Source organism: Lepidothrix coronata, unplaced genomic scaffold (assembly GCF_001604755.1).
Source record: "Lepidothrix coronata isolate B3197 unplaced genomic scaffold, Lepidothrix_coronata-1.0 Scaffold13, whole genome shotgun sequence".
Lineage (NCBI taxonomy): Eukaryota > Metazoa > Chordata > Aves > Passeriformes > Pipridae > Lepidothrix > Lepidothrix coronata.
Window position 1 is genome coordinate 8734218 of NW_016690193.1, and position 23995 is coordinate 8758212.

The following is a 23995-nucleotide window of genomic DNA, read 5'->3' on the forward strand; positions in this document are numbered from 1 at the left end:
TCTTTAAGCAGCAGCAAATTGTATCAAATAAACTTAGAGAGCAACCCCTCTTCACATCTATACTGGAAAGCACCTGACAGAGAGCCAACAACATGATAAGAGAAAAAGGTAATATCAGAACAATGTCTGTATTGCTTTGCCAGGGTTAAGGTTAAATATTCTCTTTATAATGTACAAAAATAGCTCCTCATTGAATTTATATGGTTCAAAATAAAAGTTGAGCTGATTTCCTTATCGTCTGTTTTTGCTCCTCACAGAGGCCTGGTGTCACTAGAAACTGGGTTAGTTGGCAGAGCAGAAGAGATAGAAGAACCACAACATTATGACAGTATAAAATACATCTCCCACCTATGAAACTCCCTGGTTGCTGGTACTGCCATGGAATGTACTTAGAAAAAGGACATAATTCAATGATGTTGTCATTCAAGACAATATGGCAAGGAAATTTTCCATCTCCTAAGGACTGCTACGGTTACCACCTGAAATAGGCTGCAAGAGTTGCAGTGGGGAAAGAAAAGCAGTTGTTCTGTGGGGAAAGAACAGCAATCCTATGAGGAAGTTAAGTCTTTGGCATTTAAGGCTGTAAGGCCATAACGCTCTGCAATTGAGGAAACAACTGCAGTACCCAAACAATACAGAAACAGCAATTTTTGTTTTGGTCTATTCCCCCTCAGTGTTTGGGAAAACACCGGGCACCAGAAGTTTTTTGTGCATTTTAAGCTATTCAGTCTGCAACATCATTATGGTTCAAATAAGACAGAGCTATAATTGTAATGTTATATCAGAGGTATCATATTGGTTGCCCATGAATGTACAATCCAATCTATCCATTGCAGATTGCGTTCTCCACTTACTGGAAGTAAATAATTTCTTCCTCTTCTGCACACCGGTTCTCTAACATCTGCTGAGATTCAACCCATTCTTGTAATTCTTCATTTCCTTCACTAAATGATTTTCAAATATAATGCAGTACAGCATGCATATATGTGGAAAAGGTTGTCAAATGGCTGTATTCACCAAGGGGAAAAGTCCACCATAAAATTGCTCTGCAGGTTACTTTATTTGTAATATTTCTCCCTCTAAACATAGTAGCCTGAGACATTGAGGCAGTTGGAAATAATGAAACATATTTTTCATACACTCGCTTTTCATTTCAATGTATCAAGCAGCTCTTTAAACTGCTATTTTAAACTATTATGTCTTATTTTAGAAAGCCTTTATAATAATAGGAAATAATAAGAACCCAAAGTACTTGCTATTTGGAAATGAAAATAAATGCTTAGCCCTTCTTGCATTTAAAACATACATTTTAAAAAGCCATTAATTTTGGTTTGTACTACTGGTTTCTTTTATTTTACTAGAAATGTATTCCCGTAATTCAAACTGGGGAAATTATTGAAACTACTAGTAGAGGTGGTGATATGCAAAGAGGTTATATGTCTAAAAGAACTGGGATATAATTTTTCAACTCTACATTCTATTCTTACTTGCTGGTGGATAAGCAGAAAAAATGAAGGCCTTGATATGATCATTTCACTCTACTCTTAGTCCCTACTATCCATATACTTCTGGGTATTTGTAATGTCTTGGGGTGCAAGAAGTACCAAAGCTCACAGCCAAAACTAAAAAAAAAATAAGAAAGGCAATAAAATGTTGGTGTGAAAATAGTTCTTAGTAAAAAGTCATCAGAAGACAAATTATCCATTGCTAATTGAATAAATGTATGGAGATATTAGAGAATAGGTTTAAATGTGTCATAGGCATAGCTCACCAAATAAGCACAGACACTGTCACAAGTAGTGGAAAAAGGCTTGACTCAGATCTGACACACTGAGGAATAAGTCAGCAGGAACATTGTAAAGCTTCCAGCAGCATCCACTGGACACTGTTGAAGTCCTAGGACTTGTTCTCTGCCCTCGGGCTCAGTGCTGTTAGTTCTGGAAGCAGGCTTTCCTACACACAGAACTTGGAGACCTTTTTAACTTTAAGTTCCCATTTATTATGGGACAGTCAAGCAACTGACATCATGGCCAAACACGTTGCTTTTATGAAGTAAAATTCTGAATACTTACTTTTGTCTTGCTGATTCCAGTGGACTGTACTAGCACAGCACTAACAATTTAGAGCTTCCAGGAGAAAGAAGAGCATCACATCACATCACAGTAATGAGAAACTGAGCCACACTAAACCCTGTGTCTGAGCAAGCCCCTTGCATACAGCTGTGTTGCTTAAGAATGACTTTAATTTCTGAGGTCCTATCTCAGCCATAATCTCAGTGTTCCTGTGTGAGACATCTGCCTTTCAGATTGGCCTACACTCACTCCAGGAAACTACTGCCACTGTACAAGGTTGTTATTACCAGCATTTTTAAAGAAAAGTGGTACAACCCACCTCCAGTGTACAATTTGTTCCTCCCCATCCACACCAGGTGAATCAGGGTACAAAAATGAGACAGGTCTCACTTCTGCTTTTTTGACTGTCTGGGTGTAAACAATTTGGGGATATTTTCCTCTTCATCTTTTTTAAGATGTGTTTTTTAGTATAAGTTCTGTAATTATCATCTCTGCAAGAAAAAACAGAGCACATGTATAGTAACAGGAAACAATGACTAAGTGCTTGCTGTTGCCAGGGCACATTGGATACAGAAAATAGAGAGAATGCTGTGCTACACCTTATGCATTGGAACAGTGAAAATGTATCCTAGGACATACAGATAAAAGCCTTAGCCACTCACAAGAAAATTTTGGAATATTTTCATTGGTTTTTAATAGACTTTTTATCTTGCTTGTTACTCTGTTATTCCCAGTTCAAATGTTCCATTTGAAAGTGGACTCATGACACTTTAAACTGACAGATGAGGATTTTATTAATTCTTTTTTTTTAATTAAGAAGCTTAGAAACACAAATGTCCTAGCAGCTACAAATTTCCCTATTCTGCGCGTAACAACAGAAAATAATTGCAGCATCTTGTATCTTTTATTATTATGCTTATATGCCATTTAATGTTATATTCATGCTTTAAAAAAATCCATGTTTCCTTAGACTAACATCTCTTTTATTACAATGAAAAATCACATGTTTCTTTTTTATTCTAATATAAATATATTTATTTAGAAAGGACTGGTTTTCTGAGGCATAAAGTAATACAATATAAAGTTGTGGAAATTCTGGTAAGCTTTAATTCTAAATTATTTCTATTATGGTAATACTAATGTTACTCACTCTATCCCCAAATTCAAGACATATTGCAGGAAGCAGCAGCTCCGAGCCCTGTCCAGGGGCCCTCAGCAGCTAATCAGGTGTGGAGGGGATGTTGTTGGGAGCAGTCAGGGTGATTTAAGTGTCTCTAAAGGAGCACAAATAACCCAGAGCGATCAAAAGAGACCTCAGGGCCTTGGGATGACTGGTTGAAGGATCGGGAGCACAGGCAGTGATTTCCTCAATCCTTATGGTAACAAGGAATAATATTGATAGGAATAGGCAGATCCATCAGGTCAATGCATGTAATCAGAAAAATTCTGGGTTTTTTGACCATGGGATGATCTATTCAACAACTGGTCTACTCATGCTGGATGGGATGCACCTTTCTCAAAGGGAAAAAAGAGTTATAGCACGTGAACTAGCGAGGCTTGTTGATAACTTGGAAAGCAGAAAGGGAAAATGCCAGGCTTGGCAGTGACAAGAATAGGATGGTGTGCCAAAACCTGAGGAAATGAGCACTCATGGGATCCCTTAATCTGCTTCACAAGGTGTTGCCTACAAAGTACCTCACCTGAAATGCTTCTACACTAATGCATGCTTCAAGAGGAAAAAACAAGAGGAGCTTAAAACTTTGGCCTAGTCCCAGAGATTTTATATCATTGGACCAAGAGGGTCTCAGTGCCATGAGCTGGAGGACCATGACTGCAAGAATGATCAACTCCCAGTTGACCCTGACATTGTGCAGGATCTGCTGCTCCAGCGGGATCCTTAAAAATCAATGGGGCCTGATGGGATTCATCCCAGAATCCTCAAAGAGCTACTGATGTCATCACAAAACCTCTCTCAATTTTTGAGTTTTCTTGGGAATCTGGAGATGTCCCAGCTGACTGGAAGGTGGTGAACGTTGTCCCAGTTTTCAAGAAGGGCAAGAAGGAGGAACCCAGAGACTACAGGCCTGTCAGTCTCACTTCAGTACCTGGTAAAATTATTCTAGGAAGTTTTGAAAAACATCTGGAGGACAATGCTGTCAGAAGTCACAACCAGCACAGCTTCATGAGAGGGCAGTCCTGCTTGCCAAACTTGATTTCCTTCTATGACAGGGTAATCCACCCAGTTAATCTAGGAAAGCCATTAGATTTAATTTTTTTGGACTTCAGCAAAGTTTTTAATACTGTGTCTCATAGTATCCTTCTGGATAAAACGTCCAGCATTCAGTTGAATAACCATGTTATGCACTTGGTGAGGAATTGGCTCACAGGTTGGGCACAAAGAGTTATACTAAATGAGGGAACATCAGGCTGGCATCCAGTCATTAGCGGGGTTCCACAGGGTTTCATCCTCAGCCCAGTTCTCTTCTACATCTTCGTTAATGACTTGGACGCAGGACTGAAAGGGATACTAAGCAAGTTTGATGACGACACTAAACTGGGAGAAGCTCTTGACTCCTTTGAGGGCAGGGAGGCCCTGCAGAGAGACCTCCACAAATGAGAGAGATGAGCATTCACCAACTGTATGAAGTTTAAAAATGGCAAGTGCCAGAACCTCTACCTGAAAGAGGGTAAATATGGTTGTGTGTATAGACTAGGGAATGAGAGGCTGGAAAGCAGTGCCACAGAAAGGGACATAGGGGTTCTGGTCAATGGCAAGTTGAATATGAGTCAGCAGTGCCCTGGCAGCCAGGAGGGCCAACCGTGTCCTGGGGGGCATCAGGCAAAGCATCACCAGCTGGTCAAAAGAGGTAATTCTCCTTCCGCCTGGAGAAAAGGAAACTGATGGGGGACCTCATTGTGGTCTTCAGCATCCTCATGATGGGAAGAGGGGGGGTAAGTACCAGTATCTTCATTCTTGTGACCAGTGACAGCAGTCAAGGGAATGGCATGAAGCTGTGTCAGGGGAGGTTTAGGTTAGATATTAGGAAAAAATTTTCACCCACAGGGTGGTTGAGCTCTGAAACAGGCTCCCCAGGGAAGTGGTCAGAGCACCAATCTTCTCTGAGTTCAAGAAGCATTTGGACAGTGGTTTCAGGCACATGGTGTGATTCTTGGAGTGTCCTGCACAGTGCCAGGAGTTGGACTTGATGATCCTGATTGGTGCCTTCCAACTCAGCATATTCTATAATTCTATGATTTTCACATATCCAGCTTTATTTATATCTCCAATTAGTCAATTTTATATGGGCAGAGCCATTGACACAACCAGATACTAGTGAGTCCTGCCAAGCTGTCAGGGACCTTTAGGACTTTTAGTCTTTAATTCATTAACCAAATAACAACTGTTCATTCTTTTATCATAATGATTATGGCTTTAGTATCTACAAAGCTTTAAATGGTCAATTATCAAAATGTCTTTCCAGTAAAACAAATTTTTGAAAATAGGGTGCTTGGGCACTGGGCTAATACTGTTTTTAGCTACCTATCAGTAATGCCGAGTAATGTAAATGCAACCTCTCTTTACTATGCAGCTTTTAAAGCCAAATATTCTACATAGGTGTGTGAAACCTATTATATTCAGGTATCAATGTAGTCCTCAAAGCTATATGGGAACTAAACTACATCATAAGTTATTCATTAGTAAAGAAAGTCTCCCATAATTCTCTAAAATAACAAGGCATTTAACTAAGTATAACCTAGGAAAAAATAGAGTGATAATCAGAGATAGCTAGCTATGTAATGTTTAGAGAAATGCACAAATATAATTTTTTAACCTAACAATAGTAAATGTTCTAGACTAATAACCATGTGAAAGCCAAAAATCTTCATTTGGTCTTGCTCATGTATTCCTCTTCTACAGAAACAGAATCCTGGTGCCATGCAACAAGCTATAAGGATTATGAAAATAAAAATAAGGTTTCGGTTTACAATTAAAGTAATTTTAAGGCATCTGTTGAAAAACCATAGTTTGCAATAACAGCATATACAATTTATATGATACCTGCAGGGAAAAAATAATGCTAGATTTTTGCATTTTCCAAGTTTCTTCTCTTTAGGAAGTTTGTAAGATCATTGCTGAAGCAGAAAGTTTGTTCCAAGAACCAGTATAAGAAAGATTTTGCTACAGGAAAGAGTTATGAAGTAGTGTAGAAAAGGTACAGTGGTAGAAATAAAGTTGTCACTGTAAGATTTATGGTTCTAATTTAGGAGAAGTTAAGGCTTGTAAAACCCAAATTAAAATAAGCATCTATGTCTAGTGCAGCATTAGACATCTAGGTTCTCCAGGCGTAGAGAGGTAAGGCAGAATCCCTCTTCATCAGCTCTTCCTTCAGGGTATCTTTAGCACATTGGCTCCTGTGAATCCCTTCATTTTTCTGCACTATGAGGAAGTCAAATGCCAAAAAGTGGTTGGTGTATTGCTTGTGGATATTTCTATGCCCATGGTTTGATGTGACAGCGGCCAATATTGCCATGCCTGAGTTCCACTGGCGACTCTAACACCTGCTTCTCACTTTTGTAGCTTTATTTGTTTGTTCACACAACTGAATGAAAATAATCCTAAAGAAAAGATATGAGCATATACTTTCATCTTCAAAAAATCTTAAAGTGACTGTGCAGATAGGTTATCTTAGCTATAATATTTGGTTTTTTCCTTAAAAGGAATTGTCTAGGTAGGTAGATAGGTTTCAAAGGAGGGAAAAAGAAACCTAAAAAACATGGTAGTTTGTAGTTCAATTCTGTACTCTTATGATGACTGTCTTTTCCTAAAGCAGAATAAGGATGGGATTTTTTTTTCTCCAGATGTACCTTACTGAGTGGAAAGCTCAGGTAAAGAGATTTACTTCTGTGGGGTGGCAAAGACATGCTCTAGCTTTACTTATGGTCTGACAGTACTTTAACTAGACATTAAAAGCATGGTTGTAATAAGAAACTGCTTTGCCTTTTATAATTCTAGTTATTGTATTTTAAAGGTACACCATAGTTTAGTTCTGCTAGTCTCCATAAAGACAAGGAAAGTACCAAAAAAAATAAATATAAAAAACACAGCTGTATGAAAATACATGACAAAGGCAAAAATCATAAATTCTAAAAATGAAAGTACACCTGGAGAAATTACCAGCAGCCAGTTCTGCAAAAAATAAGAGTGTACAGTCATTTCTCAGAACACTATTTTGAAAGCACATTTTGTTAATGGATATTTTAAAGGATTTGCAAGTTGTTCAAGATTATGGGTAATAATCACAGTAGGAATTACTTGTGCATTTGGAAGTAATTTGCCTATGTCCTAAATTAGTCTCAGACTAAGAACTTTCTTTTATTTAACCAATTTTACACATTCATAGCAAGAAATGTGAAGTAAAAGTTAAAAAAGTGGAATAGCTCAATCCCCTTTGTCCCCAAAATTATTGCCTTCTATATTTTCTAATAATGAAATGTATTATAGGCAAAGCATCAAGTAATATTAAGTTCAGCAATTCTACAATTCTAATCCTTGAAAGTTAAAAGACAACATAGATTTACAAGACCGAGTACCATACAAATCGCATACAAGTTCACTTTCAGGTGTTGAACTGATATAGTTTAAATATTTCAGTATTGATTTAGATGAGTTGATTTGAAACCCTGTTTATGCATACATGAATGTATTTAAACATGATTTATACTTATTTAACATGCTGGTATTTATTTTTACAAATCTTAAGAAAACATTTAGATATCTCACCTTTTTTTTTGTTTGTTTTTGTTTTGTTAAACCAGTGCAAATCACAGAATATGCTGAGTTGGAAGGAATCTACAACCATCACTGAGTCTAACCCTTAGCCATGCACAGGATCATACCTAAGAGTCACACCATGTGCCTGAGACCATTGTCCAAATGCTTCTTGAACTCTGTCAGGTTTGGTGCTGTGACCACTTCCATGGGGAGCCTGTTCCAGCGCCCAACCACTCTCTAGGTGAAGAACTTTTTTCTAATATCCAACCTAAACCTCCCCTGACAAAACTTCAGGCCATTACCTCAGGTTCTGTCTCATGGTCACCACAGAGAAGAGATCAGTGCCTGCCCCTCCTCTTACTCTCATGAAGAAGTTGTGGACTGCCATGAGGTCTCCCCTCAGCCTTCTCTTCTCCAGGCTGAACAAACCATGTGACCTCAGCCGCTCCTCATCCGGCTTCCTCTCAAGGCCCTTCACCATCTTCATTGCCTTCCTTTGGATACTCTCTAATAGCTTAATATCTTTCTTATATTGTGATGCCCAAAACTGCACACAATATTCAAGGTGAGGTCACCCCAGTGCAGAGCAGAGTGGGACAATCACCTCCCTCGACCAGTTGGCGATGCTTTGCCTGATGCCCCCTAGGACATGGTTGGCACTCCTGGCTGCCAGGGCACTGCTGACTCATATTCAACTTGCCATTGATCAGGACCCCCATGCTTTCCAGCATCTCATTCCACAGTCTGTATGGACATCCAGGGTTGCCCCTCCCAGGTGCAGAATCTGGTACTTCCCTTGTTGAACTTAATATGGTTGGTGATTGCCCAGTCCTCTAATTTGTCAGGGTCTCTCTGCAGGGCCTCCCTGCCTTTGAGGGAGTCAAGAGCTCCTCTGAGTTTTGTGTCCTATGCAAACTTGCTTAGTATCCCTTCCAGTCCTGCATCCAAGTCATTTATGAAGATGTTGAGGACACAGGGCCTAAGATGGAGCCCTGTGTAACCCCACTAGTGACAAGTTGCCAGTTTGATGTTCCCCCATTCACTATCACCCTCTGTGCTCGACCCATGAGCCAATTGCTCACCCATCACATGATGTGTTTATCCAACTGTGTGCTGGACAGTTTGTCCAGAAGGATCCTGTGAGAGAGTATCTAAAGCTTTACTGATCAGCTTGGTGGGTTACCTTATCATAAACAGAAATCAGGTTTGATAAGCAGGACTACCCTGCTGGTTGTGTCTTTCAGGTATTTTTCAATACCTCCCAGAATAATCTTCTCTATAATTTAGCAGGCGCTGAAGGGAGACTGACAGGCCTGTAGGTTCCGAAGTCCGCCTTCTTGCCCTTATTGAAAATTGGTACAACATTTGCTAGCTTCCAGTCAACTGAGAACTCTCCAGATTCCCAAGACAACTCAAAAACTGAGAGAGGCTTTGCGATAACATCAGCCAGCTCTTTGAGGATTCTGGGATGAATCCCATCAGGCCCCATAGATTTGTAGGGATCCAGCTGGAGTAGCAGGTCCCGCACAAATTCAGGTCAACTGCGAGTTGATTATTCTTGCAGTCATGGTCCTCAAGCTCATGGCACTGAGACCCCCTTGGTCTGTCATCCCTGTTGAAGACAAAGGCAAAGAAAGCCTTAAACACCTCTGCCTTGTCTCTGTCCCTGTTTGTGAGGTTACCATCCTCATCCTGTACCAGGCCAATGATATTTCTATCCTGCCTATTGCCATTAACATATTTGAAAAAATTCTTTTTATTGTCCCCTACATTTCTGGCCAGCTTCAACTCCAGTTGATTTTCTGTCACACGAATTTTCTCACTACAGCTGCAAGCAGCATCTCTGTATTCTTCCCATGTCACTTGACCTTGCTTCCACTGGGCATACACCTTCCTTTTTTCCTTGACTCTGAGACAAGATCCCTGTTCAGCAAAGCTGGCCTTCTGCCTCACTGCTTGACTTTCAGCATTTGGGAATTGCCTGCTCATGTGGCGCACCTTGTAATTGCCCTTAGGAGGTGATGTTTCAAAACTGGCCAGCACTGATGGACCCCAGCACCTGCAAAGATATGAGAATGCCTACCTGAAATAAGCATCATAAAAAGAGTAACTTCTTGGGGTTTTCTGCTATTACTTTTCTGTAGGCAGTTTTCCTTAAAGCAGCAAATGTGGGTTTATTTGGTTACTTGTGAATGCAGGCAGGTACATAAAAGGCAAGACAAAAATATCCCAAGATTGCTTATAAAATTTTAGAGATGTTAAGGTTTTGGAAAACACTGTAAAAGTATAAAATTAATTCCTCCTACATTTTCCTTAAACTTAGACCAATATTTTATCCTTCTTATAAAATTACTTTTTTCAGATTCTTCACGTAAATTTTAATTGGGCACTTATTCACAGTTTGTCATTACGGGTAAATGACAACTAAGCAGCTTCACTGCTTCAGAAACTTTCAGCCAGTGACAGTATTACACGTAAAAACTCTGCACAGAGAACATACTTATGTGTTACACAACTGGCATTATTACTATTGATACTACTAGCAGCATCCAATTTAACTCCCAAGATAGATCACATTACCATTTACTCCTCCATCTCAGATATATAGGCTAAGCCTAAAACTGACAAATCCAATTGTCTGTAATTTAATAAGGACTTCAGGACCTAAACCCATTAAGATTGTTAAAAATGGAAATGTCTCATAACCTTGCTGTGACATTGTAATGACCGATGCAGCTACACATCACTGTAATCAAACATTTTACGTCCCTTTTTCTTCTGTCATTGAATTGCCAGCTATCTATTTTCGGTGGATGGGACCTGCTGTAGCTATGTCAAGAGATTTTGAATAATGTCCAAATGGTATAATTTAAATGTCAAGTAGTAGGGAATTCACAACTAATGCTACTATTCCTCCTGACTTTTGCCAGCAAATGTCTCATGACATTCTTCAAAAATCATTGAGGTAAAGAATAGGATCATCTGGTTTCCAAGTTTCTGAGATTTGGGCATATATGTTAGGTAGGAAACTTCTTTTAAAAACTTTCTCAATGTATGTGTTGAAAAAGTTCATTAATGCTTTTTCTTGTTAAATTAAGTTAAATTCTACTTTCTTTAATATATAGGCTTGGAGAACATGTTATTGGTTCAAAGAATGAAATGGCAGTTTAAAAGTAAAGTAAACTAACATAAAAATAATATCAATTAAAAAAATAGGAAGAGTGAGTAAACACCTGCTTCACCTCTGCAAGAAATAAGACTTCTTACTTCTGGCAGGCTCTCTAACTATGTAAGTGTATTGTTTTTATGAAAGACATTACTTTTTGAAAGGTGCAAACGGTGGCAGGATAATCACCTTAACAATATTCCATTTTAAGATTGGGGGTACAAAAGAAAATCCAATGTTCATTTTTTTCTAAATCATTCCTAAGTACATCTAGGGAGATCTATTTTTATAAAACAGTTTTGACAGCCATTTCCCTTATTCTTATCTACTTTGATTTATAGTTATTAGTCATCAGTTCTGAAAGAAGAACATCGACATATAACTGGGAATGCACTGCTTTCGTATTGCTTTTATCGAATGAACTAAATAATTATTACTGTGATTCTTTGCAGCACAATAGCAAGAAATAAACCTGAAAGTTGTAAATTTCACTCATGGGAACTGAAGTGAGAATGGCAGGATTTGGCTAGAGATTTAAGACAGCAGAAATGACACAAGAGAATCAAGACCAATTTCCCCCAAATCTCTCCTGTTTATTCCTCCTAATTAGACACTAGTAAGTATTGAAGTAAATTCCTTACCACTGGGGACTTTTCATTCATTTCAGGCAAGAAGACAACAAGGAACAAGAAATACAGCAGCGGATGACATGCAGATAATGTGATGGAAAAATATAGGCAGAGTGTGCTGTTAAATACAAATTAACAAGGCAACTGTCTGTCTGCAAGACTGAGTAGCCAACAGGGTTACCCCAGTACTGCTGCTGCACAACACCTTCTTAGTCATGCTTCTATTTTGGGTTAGCATCAAAGATGTACTCTTACTCTATAGCCTTGGAACAACTGGGCAACCCCAGAGAATGGCCAAATCATGAAGTTCTGAAAGAAGACCAAAATGAGACATATTTATATGCATGTGCTCACCTACAAGACCTTTTTAAACAAAACTAATTGCTTATAGTGAAGTAGGACTAGGGCTACCATGAAATGAGAGGCCAAGGACAGGTATGTCACATTTAAGTGTCTGACATAACTGGAGGCAGGCACTGCAGTCTGGCCAGGGAGTCACTTCGAGGCCTCTCAGGCATTTTTCTGAAGTTAAAAGATCAGGGTTTCCCAGTGTATGGGAAGAAAAAGCATCTAAAACTTATGAGGTAGTGACAAAGATAAAGAGTCCTCCCCATCACCACAAACTTGCCTGACAGTATGTTTAGTGAGGAAACTGAGCATATAGGTGTTGGATAAATTTTGTCCAGGAAAGAGATGTCCCAAGAAATAGTCCTTTACTTTCTCCCATCCTCCTTGTTCTCAGCCATACTAAGACCTTCACCCTTCTCCCTATGTCATTCTCACAAAATTATATTATTTTGGGGCACTGCAAATCAGAGCACTCAGCTGATCCAAATAAATGTCTTTGGATTTGTTGTGGTTTTTAAGCAGGGATCATTTGAATTACACTTTATAGCACATTCCCTGAACAGTTGTATTAGTACAACATACACATCAATATAAGGTACAACAGTAGTTGAGAGAAGAAGCGATGGAACAGGTTGCTCAGAGAAGTGGTAGATGTTCCATCCCTGAAAACATTCCAGATCAGGTTGGATCTGCTTTGAACAACCCAGTCTAGTTGATGGTGTCCCTAATCATTGCAGGGGGGTTGGACTAGATGATCTTTAAAGGTCCGTTCCAACCCAAACCATTCTGTGATTCTATGATTCTGTGACAAATGCTTTCTATGCTGTAGGGCAGCTAGGGATGAAAAGGGAATTTTTTAATAGCTTCCAACATGGAACAATACCTGTGTATCAAACCTTTGAACTAATTGACCCAAATGAAGCAAACTGCAACAGAGCAACATTAGTGCTGAAATGCATCATGTTTAAATTTTTGTACCAAATGGAATACAGTTTGAGATTCCTTTCTCTTAATACATGATAGTTTACATAATATCCCATATTTTGGAGTAGGTTTTAAAAGTTAATCTCTTTATTAGGAGAAATTATTCAGAAAAAATATGACATGCTCCAAATAATTTCAGTCTGCCTCCAGTTAGTTTTTTTCTGGAACGAATTGTCATCATATGAAATAATTGCAGTATGTCGGCATAACTATGTGTTTAATTGAGAATTTTATAAACATAAATCATATTATCCACTATCAAATTGGACAATTTTTCTTTCTGTGGAAGACAGTGTTTACATTATTCTAACAAATTGTATTTGAATAGCTTTGACTTTACAGAACTGTACGATCAATTTGAGCTTATGAAATAAAAAATATGTATTTAAAATAGATGCCATTCATTCAAAATAGATGGTGTGTTCATAGGGCAATGCAATAATATTTCCCAACCATCCATGTAACCTGCCTAGGCAAATATTATTTTAAATAAAAAATATTTTTAAAAATTCACACTGAGAACTACAGTGTTGATGCAAAATATTACAAGAAAGAATCCTTATATGTAATGGTAGTTATATGCAAGACAGTAGAACAGAAGTCTGGTACAAGGGTACAAGTAGTTATCACTACATTTTTCCTTTCAAAATCCTGATCTGTTTAGCACTTGCGCTTTAACAATTTCTGCAAGCATGAGCAATAAAAGTGTGTATGAGCAATGCAATGGGTGTTTACAACTCATGCCATGGACACCAGTCTGCCCACAACTTCTCTCTAATGCCTCAGTACAGAAAGGAAATTATGTGGGGGACCACAAGATAACATCCCGCTTCTAGCTACATTTCATGCTTCACACTCAAAGGAGCCCTTCCCTATGTATGTGGTCTTTGACCCTGACAGGTGCAAAAGAAATGAAAGTTCAGTGCTTTATTTGGCCACTCTTTTTGTTTCAGGAATTATTGCCTCTGAAAAAATAACATTGATAAAACCTAATGATCTTTAGAAAAGAAAAAAGTCTGTGCCATGGCCCAAATAATTATGCTTTCTATCATCACTATTACTTCCAGTAGGAAACCAGGTACCCAGACAGATTTTCCTATAACATATTTGCTGTGATTAAATATCATTCAAACAAAGAAAAAAGTTAAAAGAGTGATAGATGGAGTCACATCTATTATATGTAAATAGTCCAGCAGTTTCTAATATCTGCTAAAGGGATGAAATGTTCTCACTGTGAATGTCTGGTGCTATTTATTCTGAAATAAGCCAGAGTACTTGTACTTGGGTTCTCCATATATGTATTTAAGACTGAAAGCACAGAAAGCAGCAATAGATGGGACAGCAATTTCGTGCTTTTTGACTGATGACTTCAGTGCCCTGCTGTCTGCCTGCTTTATGGCTTTTTTAAGCACAGGAGGTTTTTCATAAGATTTTCAAGTCACTCTTCAATTCCAAAGTGTACTCCTAAGGGAAATATTTGCATGCTCCTCTATGAGTGAGCCTCAGTTTGCAGACTCCACAAAATACTATCAGGAAGGGCTGCTAACAGTGGATCGTTCTTTGTGTTTATAATATTCATAACTGCATAGATGATTTAGCAGAATATCTGTAGTTTTACTACAGCACAGAATTCATTTAGATGGCAATATTTTCAGTTATTCATTGCAGTCACAGTGTTGGATTCATTATTTAAACTCTGTGTATTGCTGCAGTTTCAAACCACGTATGAGAGGAATGAAACACCTCTCCTATGAGCAAAGGCTGGGAGAGTTGAAGTTCTTCAACTTGGAGAAGAGAAGGCTTCAAGGAGACGGCCTTTCAGTACTTTGAGAGAACTTATAAAAAGATGGCAACAGACCTTTTAATTATGCCTGTAGCAATAGGACAAGGGATATTTGTTTTAAACTGAAAGATGGTAGGTTCAGGCTAGATAAGAAGAAGTTTTCTACCTTTTGGACTTTTTTTTCAAACAGGAGTCATATGAATTACATTTTATAGCACAATTGCCCAAACAGTTGTACTAGTACAACATACACAGCAACATCAACAAACAACAGTAGCTGAGAAAAGAAATGATGGTTGCCCAGAGAGGTGGTAGATGTCCTATCTCTGGAAACATTCCAGGTCAGGTTGGACGGGGCTCCGAGCAACGTGATCTTTTTGAAGATGTCCCTTCTTATTGGGGACATCTCCAAAATACGGACTAGGTGACCTTTAAAGGTCTCTTCCAAACCAAACTATTCTAATTCTGTGTAGTTCAGTTCAAATCAGTAGGAGATGTGGCAAGAAGTTGTTTATTTATCTCAATATATATGTTGTGCTGTGAAAATTTTATTCAAGGAGTATTTGAGTAATTTTTTTTTAAGGGTGACATGTAGTAGGTACAGCTAGAAAAAAGCTCTTTGGAAAAAAACAAGAACTGTATGTACACTGCAAACTGGGAGAGGGAGATGGAGAGAGAGGGAGAAGAAATGCAAACTTCCATTCCAAAACCTTCCACCCTGTCAAATTGGATTAAACTAATGTGTATCTCACACCCTGACACCTTTGCTCAGTGATGACCAGTCAAGCCAACCAACTCCTTCCAGAAATCAACTGAATTTCAATTTTCTGCCTATGAAGCCAGTAACCTAACTGATATGTAAAGAGCAGAAATCTAAAAACTAATAATTACAATTCTGTTAAATGCCTGTGACCTGAATATTATCAAAAGATAATGGTCACTCAGAGAACATGATGCCAAGGTCCTTGTCAGCCCTAGCTAGAAAATGATCACGGAGCTAAGGTAGCACATTGGGTCAGTGCTGGATACATAGAAAATTATAGGTATAGGCTTCCAGGGAACAATGGAGCTGAATTAAATGCTTCCTAAGGTGAGCTGGCCCCTTCATGGTTACTTTGTAACTTATTGAGGTCTTCAGAACAAGACTTTTTCCACTTTCTGTAGTTGATGTCACCTGAACATCTTTAGGCCTCTATCACTGAGACATGATTTATGGCTTAAGAGAAATTGCCAGTTGTGTATATATTTTCCATTAATCCCTGAATTTTTTAATCTCTGAATTTCTTTAAAGACTTAGCAGGAGAGAATAGAGTAAACTACTGGCACTCATCCCTCTTGTAAAGAAGAGGTGATTCCATTAGATTTTTGTCATGTGTTCTGTGGAAGCTAAAGAGAATTCAAGTGAAGACTTCCTAAAGACAGTATGACTAAGATAGACCTGCTTAACTCATGTTCAGTTCTGAGACTTGTTTAGAATTGTTTCAAGAAAGGTGTTTAGTTATTGTAAGCCTTTCAGGGTTTTTCTTTGCCAGAATCTGTAAGTCTTTTAATTTCTTCTCTTTATTTCACTTCTAAGAGTATGTATGAAGTCTAAGCTGGGGGAAAGACCACTGTTTCTGGGCAGAGAAAAAAGAAGCACACAACTAGAAAAGGATCATAAAAGCTCACTGGTTGTGAGTAAAGCTTTTACTAAAGCAGTTCTCCACAGACATACATACTTTATTCCTTGAGGTCATAGATACACCTAACAGCTGACTAAAAATTAATTCAAGAGGAATTTATTTAGCATTCACTGCACAAATCACACTAATGCCCTTCTTTAAACGAAACAGTAGACACTTCAGCATGCCATGTTTAGCTTGCTTCAAAAAAAACTGGCCCTCACTGTAATCATCCTAATAGTTTAAATGCCTTTATTATTGGAGACTTTAGTGCTCTGGTGAATCACTGTGGTGGTTTGTACCACAGGAAGAATGCCAAAGGGCATTCTGGGAAATGTACTCCACCATTGCACATGCTCCGTGGAGTACTTGGAAGGGATTGGTTGAGGATGGTTTGTTGCTGTTCAGACTGCATATATAAGATGCTGTTGTTCTCAGTAAACTTGATTCAGTTGCCTGGAACCCCAAATGACTGGGTCCGTGCCCTCAATGCTGTCAAATGGCATCTATTTTTCAATATTCAATATTCAATCTGAAGTAGGTTTTTGGAAGAATATTTCCCAAATGTGTGTAAATACAGATAGTGTAAAATCAACCAAAGTGATTCCCACATTTTTCAAAAGTACCAGCTCCTTTTGCCTTGTCCATCTTTTCTATCCTCTGAATTCAAAGGTTGTTGTCCAAAAATGAGGGCATGTTCACGCTATCTTTTATATTCATGTCCTACTTGTAAAAAGTGAAATGTTGCCAGCAGTTTAAAGTAGGTATCAACTCTATTGCTGAAGCAAACATTATGACCACTGATTATAGGCAGAGTCATTGTCTTATGCTCCAATAAGGCAGACCCAAATGCCTCATTTGGGATCTTCATATTGTAAAAAGATGTGGCATTTCATGCACAGTCACTTCTTGAATGTGTACTATCTGGCTTATATGTGATCCTACTCATGTAACCATATAGAATCTCATTCTCAGATATTTATTCCTCTTCTAGCTATATGCCTAGCTTGTAGATGCAAAGTGCTGGAGAATATGCATGGAATAGCTCATATCTTGAAGATAAAATATAGCTTTTTTAAAAAGTGATATATTTTTGAAAATTTCACACTATCAGAAATTGTACCAGAGACTTTAACTTCTGCAGATGTTGTGGATAATTGGTAAGAAAACTGTTTCCTGTCCTCATATTGTGATGTTCTGAGTTAAAAAAATCCTTTCTATGATTCAGCTGCATACAGATAGAGATTTCCATCTCTAGAAACACTCTCCATATCTAAACATTGTAATAACCTCAAATAATTCAGTGTAAGTGGCTGTTTTTTGTTCATGTGGCTCTTGGTTCCCTGTGTTACTGTAAGAACACAGGTGGCACAAACCCTGTGAAAATCGTAGGCCAGAACTTGGCACTATGGTTTAATAGGTATCTAATCTTTAGTAGCATCATAGTTACAGACAAGTAGGAATTGAATAACAGGTGAGTTAGCCAATGAATTTATAGCTGTTTCACAGATTATCAAAGGGTAATGATTTGTCAACCTTTCTGTCTTTTGCTTGAAATACCACAATAATTTGTTAGCAACGAGTATAGTCGGGAGAGTAGTTTTAAAGGAAATATTACTGTAGTTTGACTGTGTTATAGGTAGGGAACTAAGCTCTGCACTTGTGTGTACACTAAATTCAAATGCAATAAGCTAAAACCCAAAGCAGCTTAGTGGGTATTAGAGAATGACCGGAGGATGGGTTGCCAGTAAATTAAAGACAGCAATATATCCAGGTTGTGTAAAGCTTTGTCAAACTGTAGATTCTTTCAAGTCTTTTCTTCTAGCACAGAGGCAGAAAAGAAATGGTGAGAGATACAATAACCCTATCATTTTTAAATGGCCACAATTTCAGTGCAGTCAGTATTGTATATGGTCTTGTTGAGTACTTTTGAGTAATTTTCTCAGATGAAGCTCTATTTTTTTTATCACCACTCTTTAAATTCTGACTACATCTCTCACAACATTTATTTCACAGCTGAGGGAGTCTGTATGATTACATACTTTCATATTTCGGGAGCTATGAAATAATTGTCATGAATCTCTACCTTGACAGCCGAAGCCTGTCCTGATGCAGAAAGAAACTGTGATCTTTCCCAAAGCATCTTTTTCAAGCCATCTTCACTGAAGTCATGCACAACATTAAGACATAGTAGAAAACAATATGCTCATAAAAGAAAACAATTGCATCTTCATGTTTTAAAGCAGCTTATAGACAACGACTATAACATTACAGTGCTGAAAGCGCTAATTATTGGGTTTTTACAGAAATAATAACAAAGGTTGACATATGTATTCTTTGACACAAATGTGATATACCAACAAAATATAAACAGATACAAGCAGAGATAATTTATAACAAATGTTAACCCATGTGTCGATGAAGAATTATCTTGAATACCAATCCACTTTCCTAGCGTGTACATATCTATGTTGATTCACACTCTAAGCATGTAGATTTCTTAAGTCATCATATGATTACATTGCTCATTATTAGGTAGTGATTGCACTACCCCATTTATTAGTCTCATACACTGTGTTCAGTGCTGTCAGTTCTATTTGGATCTTAACTACATTAGAGAACCATAGCAATGTTTTCTGAATGGACTTGGAGGGAAAAAGGTCAGATTTCCTCAGACTGTCAGAATGTTTTCCTTTACACTGATGACTATCTGCAATGACATCTAAATGTGAAATCTTTTTGCATCACAAAGCCAAACAATCAATAAAGGGAAAAAACATGTAGAGTATTACTGAGATGACAAGCTACATGAACACTTTAGATTATTAAGATTGCTTTTTATAATTTTAGACATATATAGATATATACTTAGATAGATCTGACATTACAAAACATATTCTGAGTTGAGCAAAGCTTCAGCCATACCATCCTGCTGTTTCCTACCCAATCTACAACATGATTTCATGAGAAAGGACAGTTGTTAGGGTTCTCCTAGCAATGCTGTTATCCATAAGGCTGCAGCTGCCTTGGCTGTGATCGTGTCTCCACCTGCTGAGACACCAGCAGTGAAGCCAGTGCACAGTAAGTCTGTTTGTGCCCTCCAGTACCACATAGTCATATCTGAACTAGCCTTAGAGTAGTTGCTTGGGTGCAAGGAACAGTCTAGTCATGGTAATGTGAAGCTCCGGACAGTTGTGATGGCAGTGTAGTCAAGGGAGGTAAATTATTCATGCAGAGGTGTTATAATGCAGTGAGATCTGTTTCTCACATCCTTAGAATGCATTCTCTAATCTCCCTCCCATGATTTACATTTTCTGATATAACTAAGTGGTAAACAGTAAAAGCATAGGGGCAAGGAGTGTCTGTGAAAGAAAAAAGAATCAGAATGAACAGCATCCTCTGAATTGGTAATTGAAGTAACTGAAGTAAGTGAGAGATTTGTGAGACAGCGTTTCCTTTGCCCTGCACAATCCCTGATAGTGCTTACATGGGCCAACTTGCAGAAAAGGTACACTACAAAGCTGTTTGGTCCTTCCTTAGTTATTTGAGTCTTTAAATAACAGGTAATGGCAGTGCCCATTCACCATTGTAGCTTTTCACTCTTTTATAGATTGGTTTTAAGGGAAAACACTCATCATCTCCTGTTCCAAAACAGTTCTGGAATACATCCTTGAATTTCCAAATACTCAGAATAAACAAAAAAACCTGACTTCTATCAGCAGCTGCCTCCTGTTTCACCTCGAAGTAACAAGCAATTCAGAGGGTGAAGAAGAGGCCAAAAGCTATTTTTCTCAATATAGAACTCCCATTTCTAACAGTAGAAAAGAAAAAGTTAATGAAATGCCATCTTGTTATATATTCTGTCTGCTACCGATATCTTTGTAAAATGCTCCTAAATCTGTCTATAGTGCATTCTGCCATCAGCCACAAGTATATGCCCTGTGAGCCATTGAAGTCATTTAGGAAATACCCTGAATCACAAGTTTACAGCACACATAGAACATAGCTATCAGACTGTAAAGGAAAAAAAATTGAAACTGTTTTGAATCTTTACCATCAAGAAGTCAGTTGACTCTGTTTTATATGTATTCTTGAGAGGAAATAGGAACTTTCTCAATATTCCTCTTACCCAGAGTCTCACATACTTGTGATACATTGGGTGGCATTCCTGCTGTGAAACTCCCTCAGACAACCTATATTGCAGCAGTAAATTCTAGATCTAGTCCACAACGTTGGAAAACATTCCCGAACAGATGGTTGCATTCAATAAAACATCAAAGTACCATCGTAAATAATGCTGTTGAATTTTTTTGCCAGTCATTTTGCAGTGCCACATTAAACATTTCCAGACACAGCTGAAAGTGAAAGGGATAGAAACATTTGGCAGTGAACACAGTGCCATAGGGCTGTTTTGACTGGTAAGGTTGAGACCAGAAATAGAAATGAGTATCTGAGTGGCACTTCATGGGATGGTTTCTGACTTGTAAAGACCAGAGAGGTCTGGGCAGTTGGAGGTCATCTGTTCTTTCCCTGCCTCTTCCACACTGCAAAGAATTTTGGTGTCTCACTCTTGCATGCTCTGCTGACTTCTGTCTTTGTCTCTGAGTTTGGGGAAGAGAGACTTCAGGTGATATTTGCTCACCTTACTTGAGTGTCTCCTTATTTTTGAGCAAGCACATTCTAATAGCATACCCTTAGGCAGTAGCAGAGTAAAGCTTTCTCCAAAATCAGCCAAATTCTTGCAGGTCCAAACCAAGTATTCCCGAAGTGGAGAGTGATTGTGGAATTAGATGGCTTTGCCCATAAGTCACAGGCTTCATATACAAAAAATAGAATAGATATCAGTATTTTGTGAATATATTCTATTTTAGGACAAGGGCAGCAATTAGAACAAAATTACCTAGCCAGACAGGCAAGCAATTCACCGGCTTCAGTGATTTGCTACTAAAGTCATGAAGTAATTGATTGCATTAAGCCTCAGAGAAATTCTGAAGAGAAAAAAAAGTAAAACCTGTGCCAGGTTTTGTAGTATCCTGCTATTGAAAGAAAAGGATAGTTCCTTTTTACCTCTGAAAGTCCATTCTAGGAAGGATCACAGTTTTCAAATAATTCTGTGAATTAAATATTAGTATGTATCTCTACAAGAGAATATTTCTTCCTCTTTATATTCTTATAATGAGCACAGTACTGCATGGATTAAACATGCAAGCAATCTACCACTTGTAGGACTTCAAGCATAAAACACAAATCAGCAAATGCAAAACACAGTATCACTCCCTTGGAATTTTCTGAAGACGATTTGAAATGTAAAACAACTTCCCATTAATATACAAGTTGAAGTCCCTCTCTCCTTCGTCTCATGGCACTGAAGAAAATGTAGTCAGTTGCCAACAGCTACAGCTACAGCAGCATTCACAGGTCTATCGGATGTAGTATCCATGACTGACATTTTTTTCACTGTCATCTCCAAAAAATGCAATTCAGCTGCAGCCAGGCCTATGCAGTCCCATCTCCGCCTGAGCTGGTTCCCAGCAGTTCCTGCACTGGATGTGGATTCTCATTATATAACAGACTCAAGCAAGGGTGAAACAACTGCTTTTTACAGAACAGGCCATGAGTGAGTCAACATGAAAGGCAAACCTAGCTCAAAAGCAGAGACCACATGTGTCACTGCTACACAGCAGGCGATTCCCTAAAGCTCTGCACACTGAGTGGCCTGGAAGCTGTAGCTCCACAGTAATGTGGTTTTCCTGCTTTCCGTCTCAACAGAACTACAATGGGCTAAAGATACAGAACTGTGATAAGAAATGAGTAGGCAAATGAAAGACAAGCATAAAAAAATGCAAAAAGTTCTTTAAGCATTCTGGCTGAATATCTCCGGGGGAAAACAAAACAAAACAAAACAAAACAAAATAAACCTCCCAAAAAACCCAAAATGACAGAACCAGATACAAACAAGACTTTTTTTCTTCTTTAGTCATGACACATTTTAATGAGGTTTGAAATGAGCATAGGAAGACAGAGTAAGATAACAAGGTTATCTGCAACTCTGAATCTTCACACTATTTATGATGCTAAATTTGCAGTGTATGCTGCTCACTTACATTTCCACAAAGTAGCATAATAAAAGAACAACTAGATGGTGGCAATTTTGCCTCTAAACCAGCCTTTCTGAAAAAATATATACAGTCCTCTGGGTTCTGATATTCTTTTTACCTCTGCAGAATAATGTCCCTTTTGTATTTTATCCCTTCTTTGTTCAAAGATAAAGAGAATGTATGTACATCCAGACTCCTACTCCCCTAAGTGATATGACTCATTCACACGAGCATCTGTACCCCTTAAGAGACTGTCAGTGCCTTTTCCTCTTAACTCATTAATTTTACTTTTCTGTTATACTGAAGAACTGCTAATAAAGTAACTTTTCTCAATTGATATTCCATCTCCTCTATGTCCCTGCAGGCACCTCTTCCTCTTCAGGACTTAAAGTACGATGTGTTGAACTCTCCCCACAGTTGGCATGATGGAGGCATATATCTTCTTACATTCACTCCATCTTCTTGAAATATCATCTGTTTTGCAGACTGCAAATTGGGACTAATGGCAGGCAGCAGTGTCTGCAACAGTAAGAAGTTTTAAATACTTGCTACTATCATCCAACTTACACCTGCTGCTGCTGCAGTATAGCTATAAACTGGCTAACTACTTTCTAAGGGAATTTTTCCATAAAGCTCTCAGCTCTAGTTACTTCATAAAATCATTTGACTTTTAAATAACTCTCCTCTGTGTTCCTGAGTTAATCTTAGGAGCAGCCTTTAAGCCATGGAAAACTAGAAAAATTTATTTTGCCAATTTCATGATAGCATTAATATGTTAAAATAAAACCCAAAAAACCATGAAGACATAAAAAGGAGAGCTTCTTTTCAAGACATTTTCTTTCTCTGCTACTGTCACAAAGTCATTAACAATTAAGTTTTCTGGCCTTTTAATGTGAGGCCTTTTAATACATTAACATTTTAATACATTAACAGCAGAAGAGCGTTAAGTCCATCTTGTTTGAAAAAAGCTGGTATATTGACTGAGTTTACACTGGTATGAATTGTTATCCCTAAATCTTTTCCATGTTTATTAAAAATTTCAGCTTTTTTATAGGTGAGGAACAAGATAACTAATACAAATATTAGTTGATTTAACAATAAATGAAGCTTGCAATCAGTGACATACATACTTCAGAAGTTCCCTTGGCCGTTTCAGAGGAGGTGTAACGGTAGATAATATTATATTACTCAAAACATGACACAAGTAATTGTAAGATTAACTGGAAACTTGAGTTCTCTAATCTCTGCTGAATGGAAAACATCCCATTTGCCTCACTAGTCTTTGATCAGTATGTCTGTGTTTGCAGAGACTCATAGGACAACATAAAAGCAAGTAAAAGTTCCTATTTTAAGGAGTTTCTTTAGTGTTTCTGACACTTGTGAAACAAAGTGAGTACTAAATATTGATAATCATGTCATTTTAAAGAGAAATAGGTAGGGTTTTTTATGTATTACTCACCTCAATTAATCAGGAGAGTAGT

At 38.0% G+C, this 23995-nt stretch overlaps 1 long non-coding RNA gene across 2 annotated transcripts in view; it reads right to left on the minus strand.

The window, feature by feature from the left end:
* Positions 1–9126: 9126 nt before the first annotated feature.
* Positions 9127–23995, minus strand: part of LOC108493026 — a 41478-nt gene continuing 26609 nt past the window's right edge. For both annotated transcript variants that reach the window (XR_001873305.1, XR_001873306.1), the window contains one exon: positions 9127–9457. This is a non-coding gene — a long non-coding RNA (uncharacterized LOC108493026). The remainder of the gene's footprint in view (positions 9458–23995) is intronic.